The following is a 13,111-nucleotide window of genomic DNA, read 5'->3' on the forward strand; positions in this document are numbered from 1 at the left end:
GCAATTTAGGAGTCACCACTTCTGGGTTTGTTGAAAGTACTTTTTTTTTTTTTTCCATCTGGCATATCTAGTTGAGTGGAACCGGCATCTCCCCCACGGCCTCTGCCAAGGCCGGCCCAGATGAGTGAGGTCAGCCCCCCAAAAATAATTTTGCAAATGTGTCAGATCTCCACATTCAGTGCACAAAGCCACAACTCATTTATTAATCATCTAGTTGTTTCCCCTACAGGCGGGATCATCTGCCCATCTCAAGATCTGTACCTTACACACATCTGCAAAAATTCGTTTTTCCAAATAAGGTTCCATTCACAGGGTGCAGAGAGGAATAGCTGATCTGTTTGGGGAACATTATTCAGACTATGGCCGGGAATGAGTTGTCACCATTTTGGAAGGATGCATTTTTCAAAAATAATTTCAACTTTTATTTCAGATTCAGGGAATACTTGTGCAGGATTTTTTCCTGGGTACATTGCGTGATGCTGAGGTCTAGGGTACAACTGATCCTGTCACCCACGTAGCGAGCATAGCACCCAATAAGTACTTTTTCAACCCTTGCTGCCATATCTCCCTCCCTGCTCTAGTAATCCCTGGTGTCTATCGTTGCCAGGAACGATGAATTTTTAAATTGATGTCTGTCCCAAGTATCCCTGGGAAAGACTGGGAGTGTGGTTACATTGTGGTCAGCAGTGTAATGCTGTTTCTCTGCTGGAAAATAAAGAAGTGGTGTTAAAACTGAAAGAGATCTTGGGAATCTTCCCCTCAGAGCTTACAAATATCTCAGCCAGGTCCTGGGAGGTCAGAAGGACCGAATGGGGCCAACCCCCTCACCAGCATCTCCCCCACCCATGCTGCCTGACCAAGATAAAATTAAATTATCTTTTACTGCAGCCAAATTCCCCTCGATTATCCTCTCTTCCATTTTTGTTCTGTTCTTCCCCCTCCTGGAAGACAGAATGAGCCTTTACTGCATGTGAATTGTTGGTTTTCTTGCCAGCCCAGGTCCTGACCCATGGGCTGTGCTTGAGGAGTCTTTGGAGTCTTTTGCAGGAGGACAGTCATACCAGCTTGAAGTAGACCCCACTTAAGAGGCAAAAGACTCCTGAAAAAGCTCATATTCAAGTGGTTCCAAAGTACTAATGTATAAGGGGGGCAAAAAGCAAATCTCAGCTCTCCAAATAGAGAAAGAATGTTTTACAGCTATTTAAACATTGGTAACAAGAAACCTTTGACACAACTAGCTTCTCCCAAGCGAGCAAATAAGTACTCTTACTAATGTAAGAAACATGAATAAACACGAGAGAATTCCAACGAAACTCAAGGGGATCAACTTTTTTCTTTAACTTTTCACATCTGGAGCTTTCAAATTCTGTCAATTTAGCATCTAAAAAAATAATTGACACATGTTCAGCATATCCATATGCAATCAAGGTGCTGCCATTAAACATCATATGATACTTTTCATAGCTTGATAACAATAAATTATATTATAGCTCAGGAGGCATTTGAGATAGACTGTATGAATTTTCCTTTTTTATTAATGTTTTCTGTATTTTTCATATTTCCAGATAGTTTCCCCCAATGACACTGGTAATTCTGTTTTGTTTTGTTTTTTACATGATAAAGAGAGTTTAGCTTACACCCTTAGGTCTCAGCAAACTCCCTTGGTGATGGTGAGAGAAACTTTCCATCATTAACAAAAAACATATGCTGAGGTTTAGATGACATCAATCCGATTCCTGTGGAATGATGGGATTTGGGAGTTCTGTGCAGTTAAACAAAAAAAAAAAAAAAAAGACAGAGAGAGAGACAGAGCCTTACAGTTTCCTCAGAACCATAATTTACATCAAGGGGAACAGAGAGAAGAGAATAAAAGGCCATTAATAAGAATGTCTTCTCACTATATCAGGGGACATGAGGCAATGACTAACAAGAACTGAGACAGCTTCTATGTATGGTGCTATTGTGATGGAATGTGTAGCATCACCCGTGGCAAGCCACATTCATCTTAGATACAAGCCTATTATCATATCCTCAGGGGAACGTTTATCTCCAGGGTGTTGGGTTCATTCCTCCCTCCCAAAACCCTGCTCTGCTCACCCATTCTAATCTCCCTGTTGGCCTCTTCGTTGGTCATGTCTTGACCACAGACACCACCTGACCAGGCTACACTCATGTTCTCCTCCTCCTGCTCACTCTCTCTTCTCCTTTTCTTTCAACAACTTTACATGAATCAAAGATGCCAGATGGTGCCAGACATTTTTAGAAGAAAAAAAAAACACACACATGGCAGATGTTCTCAGACTTTCCTGCCTTCACTAAGAAGTTTTCTCTTGACCTGCTCTTTCCCAAAAGCTATTGTCTACTCTCTCTTCTTCCCATCACTAGCAAATATCTTCCCCCATGGTCTACGCTCATTTTCTCCCATGGGCTATGGCACCCGCCATCTTCATTGCTCTGTGATGCCACCTTGGAAACATGGTTGAGATCTCATTTCCAACCAGGAACCCATTCTCAGGAGTTTATCTTCTTTGGGTTTCTGCCTTGTCTCTCTCTTCTGAAATCTATCCTCCCCTGGTTTCCACAGTGTCCTCCTTGCCTCTTCCTGATAGCGCTCATACTTCCCATATCTATCATTATATTTTATTGCTTTCTCTCCTCCACATACCCATATTTGTAAGAGTTTATGCTTGGTCTCTTTATTTTTCTCTGAGACCTCATCTACTTCTGCTCCATTAAATATCTCCCATACACACATGGCTCCCTGGGTCCCATACACACATGACTCACTGGGTCCCATACACACATGGCTCCCTGGGTCCCATACACACATGACTCCCTGGGTCTTTAGCCTTTCCCTGGTGAGATTCAAATTGTCATTGATCTACTGAATCTGTTTACTTGGATGCCTCTATTTAACTCAAACTCATATTTATTAGCCCCTCACCTCATTTTAGGCCATTTTATACTGCTGTCACAAATTACCACAGACTGGGTAACTTATGAAGAAAAGAAATTTATTCTCTCACAGTTCTGGAGTCTGGGAAGTCCAAAAACAAGGCATCATGGGTCAGGACTTGTTCTCCTAGTCTACAGAATGGTGCCTTGAATGCTGGGCCTTTCAGAGGGGAGAAAGGTTGTATCTTTATGTGGCAAAGGAACATGGGGGCTTGTCGGCGGAAGAGACAGAGAAAGAGAGAGAGAGGAGAACCCACCCCCACCCAAGCTCTTCTTATGGCTGCTTTAATGCACTCATGAGGTGGAGCCCTCATGACCTAAACACCTCCCATCAGGCTCCACCTCCCAAAACTGTTGCATTGGAAGTTATGTATCCAACACATGCATTTTGGAGGGGACAAAACCTTCAAACCATAGCATTCCCTTCATCCCCATGTACCACCATTACATGGCATATCTCAAGGAGTCACTATCTGTTTATCCAAGTGAGAAATCATGGCCACATTTTTTAGCTTCCATGTCCAATCGTCATCCTCACATCAGACCTGGCAAAATGTTCCACCAAGTCTGTGGATAACTTCCTTCTCCAACCTTTCCCTTTCTCCTTAGTCCCTCTGCTGTTTTCCTGGTTCAACTCATCATCTCTCTGAAGGCTAAGACAGACACTGGTAACTCTCATTCTCTCCTTTGTATTTTTTGTTGTGGAATGCCCACCTACCTGCCAAAGTTTTTGTTGGGCACATTTCTGCCCTTATAGGGATACCTTTCCCCAGCCAGCCTCCCTTGCGGGTAGTGGCAGCATGTGACCAAGTGTATCAATGAGCTATGAGAAGAATGGGCTGGCCCTCTACTGCCTTTCTTTTTTTTTTTCTTTTTTTTTTTTTTTTCACTTTCCTGAGGGCTAGTTCCTGTAGATGTTGTTTGCTGAGCATGTATAACACTCTTTGGTATAGCTAAGATAGCAATGAGAGCTAGGTTCCCTGAAAAGACTTTCCTGTGCGCCTACTAAGCCACATTGGACCCATACTTAGAAACAACCTTATCTCTCATTGGAAGTGTATATCACCGTCATCATCATGACCATAATCATCACCATCACCATCACCACCATCACCAACACCATCATCACCATCACCATCACCACCATCACCATCACCATCCTCACCATCACCATCACCACCATCACCATCACCACCATCACCATCATCACCATCATCACCACCATCACCATCACCACCATCACCATCACCATCACCACCATCACCATCCTCACCATCACCATCACCATCACCACCATCACCATCCTCACCATCACCATCACCACCATCACCATCCTCACCATCACCATCACCACCATCACCATCACCACCATCACCATCCTCACCATCACCATCACCACCATCACCATCACCACCATCACCATCATCACCATCATCACCACCATCACCATCACCACCATCACCATCACCATCACCACCATCACCATCCTCACCATCACCATCACCATCACCACCATCACCATCCTCACCATCACCATCACCACCATCACCATCCTCACCATCACCATCACCACCATCACCATCACCACCATCACCATCCTCACCATCACCATCACCATCCTCACCATCACCACCATCACCATCACCATCACCATCACCACCATCACCATCACCACCATCACCATCACCACCATCACCATCCTCACCATCACCATCACCATCATCACCATCACCATCACCATCACCACCATCACCATCACCATCCTCACCATCACCATCACCACCATCACCATCACCACCATCACCATCACCACCACCACCATCACCATCACCATCCTCACCATCACCATCACCACCATCACCATCATCACCATCACCATCACCACCCATCACCATCACCATCCTCACCATCACCATCATCATCACCATCATCATCATCTAAATTTTCTACTTTATTTAGATCTCCTTGGTTTTCCCCTAATATCCTCTTTCTGTTCCAGCATCTTCCAAGATCTTACATTAAATTTAGTTATGACATCTCTTTATGCTGGTCTCGGATGAGACACTTTCTTAGACATTCCTTATTTTTGATGACCTTGACAGTATTGAGGACACTTGGCAAATATTTTCTAGGATATCCCTAAATTAGGACCTGTCAGATTTTTTTTTCATGATCAGACTGGGTTTACAGGTTTTGGTGAGGAAAACCATGGAAGTAAAATGCCACGTTCATTGTATCATATCAAGAGTGCCTTCAAGGACCTACCAGCGGGGATTATGGCAATAGACTGTAACAGCTGTCATTGGCAGTTTCCAAATTAAGGTTCTCTCCTTTTCTTTTCTTTTTTGCTTGTTCTGCCTGTCATTAGCCAACACATTAAGACTGCAGTATATGTCACCACCTAGATTTAACTGCATTTGGAGAATTAAGGTAGAGGCTTATGTCCTATTTTGGGTGCTGTGTACTGATACCGTAAGTACTAGTGAAGGCACCCATAAGGAATAAACTTTTCCCCAGTGTCCAAGTTGGACTCAAATCATATTGTTTGGGCATTAACATAAAGGGTAAGAGCTGAAGAATAAGGAGAAGGAGGAGAAAGGGGAGAAGGAAGACAGAAAAAGCAGGAGATGAAGGAAGAGGAGGAAAGAGAAGGAGGAAGAGGAGAAAAAGTAAGGAAAAAGGGAGAAAGCTAAAAATTTGAAGGTCAATCTCCCCATAATGGATTGGACACAAAACCTTGTTCCACAGAAGGGTAAGTCTGGAAAGAACTGAAGCCCCAGGTGATGGCTTCCACTGCCTCTGAATCACAGCTCAGTTTGCAAAGGGAAAGGATACGAACCCAAGTAGAGATGGGACAAGTTTGCTCTGTGTTTGACTTGTTTTCAACACCATTCCACCCAGGAACGCCAGCATCTCCCCACCATGGGCTTGCTTCAATCTCAGGTTGAGGAATCAGTCTAAGCAAACGTCCTTCGTACTTTCTACCACCAGCCCAACCATAGGCAGATTATGTACAGTTATTTATTCAACATTTATCTTATTGGCAAGTCTCCTTCCTGCCTTCCTCCTACCTTGCACAATATTGGATCTCTGCATTTCTATTTCCCAGTTACATTTTGATTTTTAGGCAAGATCCATACATCCAGGCATTGATGTGAGTTGTCAGCAGGCAGTAGGGGCAGAGTGGATGCTGAGAGGCCCCAGAGCTCCTTGAAGCTGAGTGCCTTTGCTTGCCAAAATGCTGTCATATCCTGTTTTGCATGCCATGTGTTAGACAGTGCATTCCATCCAGTGGAGATACAGCTGCTTGTATCGTTGCAAACCAGCTAAAGACACGCAGCCCCAGCTTCTGCAGAAATTGGCTAGGATGCGAGTTAAATTGTCCCAATTTGCTAATGAACATACAGAAGGAAAAAATCTTTTCAGTTTGGCTGGTTAGTTGCAAAATATGTCATTTTCTCATTCACATAATTGTTGGGCATGATCAAGTGGAAAACGCAAGTATTTTTAAGGTCCTCTTTTTCCCTAGAATGGTGACTCTTTAAGGTACACATCAGGAAGATCCATCTGGGAATTTTTTTTTAATAGGTAGCTAAGATTTTCTCCCCTCCCCCAGACCTACTGAAAAAGAATAGGGTGCATGAATTTTGATAATGTTCTCCCTGGGATTTTGATTTCTAATCCTGGATAAGAAGTCTGCTTGAAAGAAGTGGGGTGATTGGGTTTCGGGCTGCTTCCAACACTGGAGTTTAGGATTCTATGAAGCTTTAAATTTGGATGGAGTGAAAAAAAACCCAGACATCCATTAATGTTAATAAACAGCTGCACATTAGGAAAGTAGATACACTCAGAAACTAAAATATCTCTTTATTTTTGTTTCCTGGCATGAGTGCATTTGCCTCAGAAACAGTCTCTATGGAAGCAGCCAACATGTAGTCCCTACTGTGTTTATCCAGCCCACTTCCTCCTCCTACTCTCCAAATCTTTTGCATTACTCTCCTCAACCCACTAAGTGATTTCTGCTCATCTCTCTTTCTGCTCAACTTCAAAAAAGAACGTTTTGTATTGGATTATGGTGATCAGAGAACCCATAAAGACCTTATGGTCTTATAGCACATGTTTGGCATAATTACTAGCAGCACGCAGCCATGATGTTTCTGTAGCTGAGTATCTATAGCTACAGACAGAGCTACAGATGACCAAACAATCAATGAACGCGCTGCTCAACGCACATAGAGACTAATACCATAACACTGGCTTTTGACAAAAGAAAAGCTTTACTGTGAGTCAGCTGGCAAAGAGACAGGAAGTAATGCTCATCAAATCTGTGTCTGTGAGCGGGGCTTTGGGTCAGGTTTTATAAGTGCAAGGTAATTAGACAAGATCTAATTGGACCTTGCAATGAAGTGATGCCATGAGGCATGATCTAATTGGATCTTGCTATTGGGTGACGGCAGGGTTCAATCTGATTGGATCCTGAATCTTGACCTGTGGTGTCTGCTTCTTAATTCAGTCCCTACTCCTCAGTTAGCTTTCTCTCAAGTTGCATGCTTGGTTCATCTGGGCACATTCAGATTACATGATCCTCAGTGTGGGGGTTCATGGCAACTGAAGAACAAATCACAATTTTGTTACATGAAGGTTGAGCCAGATTTGTCGGATGCTGTTGATATATATAATAATATGCACACACACACACATATACACATATATATGCATATGCACACACATATAGTTTCATGTTATCTAATTGGTCACCTCTTAAGTGTCTTTTTTTTAGTTCATAAACCATAAAAAATGATAAACTTTGTAACGATATCCATTGAATAGAGACAGCACCTTTAGCTCTCAGACACTGGGAATAGCATGCATTTTATATAAGTTTAACAAAGAAGCAGAATAACTTGGACTGTCTACCATTACTAGAAAACCAGAGAGATCAAGGAAGTAGAGTGTAAGAATGTTATCTGGACATTCACTGAGGGTGGTCAACCATCTAGTTGACTCAGAACTTAGGGGTTCAGTGCTGAACACATCCTGGGATGTGGACATTCAATGCTAAAACCAAGAAAGCCACAGGCAAACCAGTGTAAGCTGGCCACCATACTTACGCTTCCAGTCAAGATGGAGTAACATAAATAGAGTTTTCCCTCCAGCCTCAAATGACCAAAAAGTAAAGAGTCAACCATTTAACGAAGAACTATTTTCAAGACTGGGTACCAGGCAGTTAAGGACAGTGATTCTCAACAGATTAATTTTAAAAACAAAGGGAAAATAAATAAATTTTCAAAAGAGAGAGAGAAAAAAGGACAGTGATTCTCTAGAAGCAGAAAACCAAAAGACCTATGGTGGTCCCAGCTCACTGCCTTGAGAGCATTTCCAGGCTATGACTGGAAGGCAGAAACTAAGAGAAGCCTGCAAAACTCCCTGAGTTGAGGAGACGGAGCTGAGGGAACAGCCCAAGCATAAATCAACCTACTAGAAAGCATCTTGCCATCAGAATTGTCAAAACATCAAAGCAGCATACCTTTGAGATAACAGATTCTGGAAATTTTCAAACACAGTTGGGTGAACTCTTGCTTCTATCGCTTGAAACCCCAATGTAAGATGTTTGGAGTGTGCATCGGGCTGTTTTCTATTTAATGCAAAACCTTGAGCCAGCTCAAACACTGTCAGATTTACACTATTGAGTTTTAAATGACTTCTTTTAACAAGTTAGATATATTATGCAATATTCCATCTAATATTTTGAGGGGAACAAAAGAATGCAAACACAATTTGATGGACTTTAAAAAAAATTATTGTAGGCCGGGCATGGTGGCTCACACTAGTAATCCCAGCACTTTGGGATGCCAAGGTGGGAGGATTGCTTGAGCCCAGGAGTTCAAGACCAGCCTGGGCAACATAGCGAGACCTCATCTCAAAAAAGTAAAATAAAATAAAAAATAAAAATGTTTAAAAATCGTTATAATTCTATCCTGAAAAGATAAAAATCAAACCCAGCATATTATGAGTAATTCACCTATTAAACAACTTACTACAGTGCCAGTAAAACGGGAAACTAGGTCTGTACTGAGATAATCTAATTCTAGTTCATGCTTTGCTCTCTGATGTTGGGTTGTTTCAAAGAAATATATTTTTGCTTAAAACATCCAGATAATTACAGTTAATCTGAATTTATCAGCTTTGATTTTGTTTGTAGATAACAACAATGCTTACATTTGTTTAGTTTCTGTAAACCTCAGTCTATAAACAAAGAAGATACCTTCAAGACTATCCATCTATGAATTAAAATTATTTGCTTTAGCAGACTAAGCAGAAGAAGAACATAGCATATGCTTTAGAGGACATGTCTTGTTCCTTTAGTGGTATTTCTTACTATTGGAGTTTCTTTGCACTCGATTTATTTGGGATTTAGAAAATGTAGCCTTAGCTGTACATGCTTGGGAAGAAAGAAAGCCTTCACATTCTCCATATGTGTAACAAAGATGTGTATTTCAAGCTTATAGATGCTTTTCTGCAACAAAAGATATATAGTCTCAATGGGTTATCCAGACTGCCTTTATGTTCACCAAAGTGTTAGGCTATCCAAGATTAAAATTCCCCAAGCCCGTTAACCTCACCCGTTTTTTTCTGACTACAGCATAAGCAACTCTTTCATGACATCACTAAATAGCATACACATGTGGTCACAGTTACCGATATATATTTCCTGGCTGGGTGCAAGATGAGGCACGGTTTGCACAGTATCCCTTAAGCAAAATGTCAGCTTCCACCTGCAGACATCTGCCTGCCCAAATGCGGGTGTGCAAGCAGTATATACTGAGAAAAAAATCTGTTATAAACTGTCAGAAGAAGACCAGACAAACTGCAGACCTCAACAGCCTGCCGCCCTTAAGCAGCTGTTTCTACAAGAAATTATGTGAAGATTTTCCTAAGCCCAAGAGCTGTTGTAGACAGGCACGGTTTTCACACATTGCATCATTGTTCCCCAGTTGGGAATTCACTCTGTCTCAATCCCATTTTAATGTCCCCAGCAGGTATATCAATGCTATGATTCCTCTCTGATTATCATCAAATCACCAAATTGCAGTAAACAAAAGTCAGATCATACACTGAAGAGACTTTTCCATCCATAGCATGTTATTATTTGAAAGTAGATGGTTTTATTTACAAAATAAGAATGTACAAAATGATGCATGCTAGTTGTTTCAGAGAACTTAAAACACACGGTTACCCTGGAGGAAATGGTCACATTCTTCATTTCTGTTAGTACCTGTCAAGATTTAACTTCCTGGTGGGAGACTAGAAGATAAAATCAGAGCAGGAATACAAAGAAAGAGAACACAGGCTACTCAAACATTTCCAATCACAGTAAGAAATGGCCTCTGGAATGGAACTCAAATTAAAGACTAAATTCCGAGAAAAAACCTCCACCAGTCCTGTCTCTAATTTTTTTTTTCATGCCCAAAACCATGTGATTTCTCAGATCTCAGTCTGTAACTGTCTTGGTCAGCTTGGGCTTCCATAACAAAATACAGTATACTGAGTGGCTTATAAACAACAGACATTAATTGCCCACAGTTCTGGACTCTGGAAGTCCAAGATCAAGACATGGCAGATTTAGTGTCTGGTGTGGACTTCCTTCCTGGTTTGTAGACAGCACCTTCTTGCTGTGTTCTCACATGGTGGAAGGGGTGAGGGAGCTCTCTGGGGTCCCTTTTATAAGGGCACTGATTTCATTTATGGGGCTCCACCCCCATGACCTTATCACCTCCCCAAAGTCCCAGTTTCTAATAATATAACCTTGGGGGTTAGGATAAATTTGGAAAATACATGAACATTCAGACCATAGTAGTGGGAAAGGCTACAGTCATGTGTCACTTAACAACAGAGATACATTCTGATTACTGTGTCCTTAGGTGATTTCCTCATTGTGTGAACATCACAGAATGCACTTTCACAAGCCTGGATGGTCTAGCCTACTACACACCTAGGCTATATGGTCTAGCCTGTGGCTCCTGGGCCACAAACCTGTATTGCAGGTTACTGTACTGAATACTGCAGGCAATTGTAACACAATGGTAAATATTTCTGTATCTAAATTCATCCAAACATTAAAATGTACAGTAAAAATATGGTATATAAAATAAAAAATGGTACATTAGTATAGGGCAGATTCATTATAACTTTAAGGAATGGCTGTTGTATATGTAATATATATATATCCAGGAGTTGGAGGCTGCAGTGAGCTATGATTGTGCCGCTGCACTCCAGCCTGGGTGACAGGAAAATCCTGTCAAAAGGAAAGGAAAGGAAAAGAGGAGAGGAGAGGAGAGGAGGGGAGGGGAGGGGAGGGGAGGGGAGGGGAGGGGAGTGGAGGGGAGGGGAGGGGAGGGGAGGGGAGGGGAGGGGAGGGGAGGGGAGTGGAGGGGAGGGGAGGGGAGGGGAGGGGAGGGGAGGGGAGGGGAGGGGAGGAAAGGGTGTTAATATCAGATAATTGACAGAGAGTGGGAAACCAGGAGAGAATAATTTGGAGTGGGAAAAAAAGGGAGAGAGTAGATACAAATGCTGTTTGCAAAAGAGCAAATCAGACAGTTTCTCTCACAGCCAACCTGTAGATAAAATAGCGTCCCCTTGCTCTTGTGGGTGTAATGAAAATTCCCACTCGGTAGGTGTTCTACTATTACGACGTTAGGTCTGGTGAAATGCCAGTGCTGTTTGCCTGTTGCCATAATTAAGCAGCCATTGACACTTGAGTAAGAATTAATAAATTAGTGCACTGTCAGCAAATGGGTTGTCAGTTTCGAAAACCCAGCTGATTTACTTCCAAGACAAACCCCCCACTGCAGCACAGCGCCTGGAATTAACGGAGTTTATCTGCTAAAGGAGAAGGCAGACTCCAAAAAGGGGTTAACAGGAAGCTGAACACAAGTCCCTCTCATGTCAGGATTTTCCAGAGCACAGACTGACCTCTTACAACTCCACAGTAAAAACCAGTGACTTCTGAAGAGGGTTCTGAATCATATTTTTCCCCAAGGATTTGGAAGAGTCACTTTTTCCTGTGTCGTCCTCACTTGCTGGGGACATGTGTGTGTGGCTTCATGATTGATTGCCTTATGCAAACTCTAATTTTGTACACAGGTGTGCGCTGGTTATTCTACACAGGTGGTCCAATGCCCCATTGATTTGCCGCTTTTTCTGCCATGCTGTTATCCCTTAAAATGAGCTTTACTTTTTTTTTTTTTTTTTAATGTGTCCAAGGCATGAACCAGGCGTAGGCACAGATGAGAAGCCAAGCTGGGATGAACAAGGGGTTACTTTGTCCCTGGTGATATGAGATGGGCACCACCAACCAGATGCCACTCTACTCAGGTCAGGGACATAAAATGAGCTTCCTAGGGCAAATCAGAAGGGCACTCAAGGAGAGTCAGAGATAGGGTTTGGATCTGTGTTCCCACCAAATCTCATGTCAAATTGTATTCCCAAGTTTTGGAGGTGGGGCCTGGAGAGAGGTGATTGGCTCATAGGGATGTTACTGGTCCTCAAACTGACCCTTTTCTCATTTTAATAGTAAAAAGCACACCTGCGGGTAGAGATATAAGATGCTAATGAGACCTGCAGTCCATGAACAAGCATGTACGGCTACTGCGCATGTGCACCCAGAGGACCACCCAGAACATGCTTACTAGCAACACTTCTTTCCACCTCCTTATGAGTCATCATGTAAGACTCCCATAAAGGGAGTTTCTTCAGCAATAATCAATACTCTCTCACCCTAACTAGCTGCCTGCCCGGAATCTCCTTTCTCAGGGTGTACTCTCTATTCTCCCACTGACTTGCAAAATACTCTTTTTGTTTTGCAATAATTTACTCTATGCTGCATCTCCTGATCTGTGTGTCTGTGTTTAAATTCTTTTAAACTAGGAAGACAAGAATCAAGGTATCACAACAGCCGTCAGTAATGTGAGAACGGACTAATATGAACAGAAAATGAGGAAAACGGCTATCAGGTAGCAGGACGAGAAAGTCCCTAATCTCATCCTGCAAACAACCTGCACCACACCAGGCTCACAGGCCCTCCTGTATCCTTCAAGCTCACAGGGACCCCCACCATCCTTCCAAGCTGACAATATCCCCCATGTTCTCCCAAGCT

At 42.5% G+C, this 13,111-nt stretch overlaps 1 protein-coding gene and 1 non-coding gene across 2 annotated transcripts in view; both read right to left on the reverse strand.

The window, feature by feature from the left end:
- The window catches only part of LOC126946414 (cAMP-dependent protein kinase catalytic subunit PRKX), a 219,727-nt gene that overhangs the window by 18,197 nt on the left and 188,419 nt on the right, over positions 1-13,111 (reverse strand). The gene's annotated exons all lie outside the window — the stretch shown is intronic.
- On the reverse strand, positions 12,207-12,340 carry LOC126947034 (small nucleolar RNA SNORA48). Its single transcript, XR_007722886.1, has one exon. It is a non-coding gene; the product is annotated as a small nucleolar RNA SNORA48 (small nucleolar RNA).

Source organism: Macaca thibetana, chromosome X (assembly GCF_024542745.1).
Source record: "Macaca thibetana thibetana isolate TM-01 chromosome X, ASM2454274v1, whole genome shotgun sequence".
Lineage (NCBI taxonomy): Eukaryota > Metazoa > Chordata > Mammalia > Primates > Cercopithecidae > Macaca > Macaca thibetana.